This window comes from Elephantulus edwardii, unplaced genomic scaffold, assembly GCF_000299155.1.
Source record: "Elephantulus edwardii isolate Elephantulus edwardi_28Jun2011 unplaced genomic scaffold, EleEdw1.0 scaffold00046, whole genome shotgun sequence".
Taxonomy (NCBI): domain Eukaryota; kingdom Metazoa; phylum Chordata; class Mammalia; order Macroscelidea; family Macroscelididae; genus Elephantulus; species Elephantulus edwardii.
The window spans coordinates 2,601,268-2,603,769 of record NW_006399796.1 but is presented as its reverse complement, the minus strand read 5'-3'; positions in this window follow the sequence as shown (position 1 = coordinate 2,603,769).

Here is a 2,502-nt window from a genome sequence, read left to right as displayed (position 1 = left end):
TCTAGGGACATCATAGCCAATGTTAGATGGGTCTTGGCTGAAAAAAGAATACCAGAGGAATGTCTATCTGTGTTTCATTGATTATGCAGAGGCATTTGACTGTGTGAGTCTCAACAATATGTAGCCAACACTGAGAAGAATGAGAAGAACATTTAATTGTGCTCATGCAAAACCTATACTTGGACCAAGCAGCAGTAGTCAGAACAAAGCAGGGAAACAATGCATGATTCAGATCCAGGAAAGATATGTAGAGGGATGCAGCCTATCTCCTTATCTTTTCAATCTATATGCAGAATAGAAAATTTGGGAGGCTAGGTTTTATGAGGAGCCATGTGACTTCAGAATTGAAGGAAGACTTATCAACAACCTGCATTATGCAGATGAAACAACCTTGCTTGCTGAAATTGAAGAGGACTTGAGGCATTTGGTGCAGAAGTTTAAGTAAGGACTTTAGGCTTCAATATGAATTGAATTGCAACATCAAGAAAACAAAGATTCTAACTACTGGATCAATTAGCAGCTTCGTGAAGGATGGAGAAGAGATTGAGATTGTTGATAACTTCAGCTTGCGTGGTTACAATCAATATTTTTGGCAGCAGCAGTCAGAAAAAAAAAATCACATTGGGAAAGTCTGCTGTCAAGGATCTCTCTAGAGTACTGAAGAGCAACAGTGTCAGTCTGTAGACTACATTGAACCAGATCCAGACTATGGCCTTCACCATTACATCAGAGAGCTGGACAATGACTAAAGATCAGAAAAGAAGGATTGATGCCTTTGACTTGTGGTGCTGGAGAATCACATACAGTGAACTGCCAGGAGAACAAACGAGTCTCTGTCCTGTTTCCCTTCAGGTTTTTGAGGCTTCTTCTCATAATCTTTGGTCACATGGCCAGGAGAGACCAGTCCTTGGAGAGGGACACCATACTTTTAAGGGTGGAGGGAAGGCATAGAAAAAGAATACCTAGGATGAGATAGATTGGCTCAGTGACTGGAGAAATGGGATTGAGTCTGTCAGAGACAAAGAGATTGGCTCAGGATAAGGAGGGTTTCAGAGCTAATGTATACGGATCGCTAGGAGTCTCAGGTTAGTTGATGACATGTAACAACAACAACAACAACAACATGTTAAGAAAAAAATATGTTCACTATAGATATTTTACAAATAAAATACATTTTTTAAAACGAAAAAAAAAATGTATCCACTTTACGATACACTTTTGGATGTGAACAATGAAACAGGATTCCCATGAGGAAGATAGTGGCTGACATTGATCTGTTTTTGTTGTTGTTGCTGCTGATTGTCGTCAAGTCAAGCACAATTCATAGCAACCCTATGATCCCAAGGCCTGAAGCCTTTCAATAATTATTGTCATTTCTCCAGGCTCATAGAGTTTCCAGACACATGTGGTTTAGAAAGTGGATTGTCACTCCTTCTTCCAAACTGATCTTAAACTGAGAGCTACACCAAACACTGTCCACCATGGGCACCTTTATGGCATTTGACCCCCAATGATGCAAGGTTCAGCAAACCCAGAATACCTCAGTACAGTAAATTGACAGAAGAATCCTATACAAAGGTGTCTAATGACCTTCTGGCTTAGCTCTTCCCAAATGATCAACACACAACATTTTCCAGTAAAACAGACTTTTCCCCCTCCCTTCTTGGGGAAAATTGGTAACTGTTACTCTCTACTTGGAGGTTCACACTACTTTTGCTTTGCTTTGGCTGCTTTAAAAAATTAATTCTAATGAAAGTTGACAGAGACTTAAGAGTTTCCATTCATGGTTTGGCTTTTTTTTAACAGCACACTACAAATAGATAAGTGAGTTCTGGAGGCCTAGTGGAAAAAAAGCTGCACCGCAATCCTGAAAGTGTGTTGTTCTATCCACCAGCTGCTCCATGGGAGAAGTATGGGCAATATCCTCCCGGGTGATTAACTACCTCTGAAACCCCCCCTAGAGTTGGCTCTGGTCAGTTTTAACTCTATGGTACACAACAACAAATAGATAAAATAGAGCAAAAGTAACATAGACAAGTTTGTGGATCACATTCTCCAGGACAAGTATAAGAAGTATCTTTTTCTTCCAACTTTCTTATTCCCTAAATCTTCTCCTTGTAGAAATGTGCCACTTGACCAAAACTAAAATATTAGAGCAGACACAGTTTCATGTAACAATAACAATATGGGAGCAAATTTGTCGATCTACCATCATGCTTGGTACGGTAGAGGGACGGCGCAGGAGGGGAAGCCCCTGTATGAGGTGAATTGATTCAGTGACTGGGATAATCGGGATGGGAGTGTCAGAGACAATATATATATATACACACACACACTAATGGTTGATCACCCAATGTGGACAGAGAGTAGGGTGGAGATCCCTGATTAAAACAAGTTTTGAAGGAGGACTGACATCCACTTCCATAATAGCTTGCCTCCGGAAACCCTATGAACCTGGAGAGATGATGAAAGGCACCCAAGCTTTGAGGACTTTCCTTCATA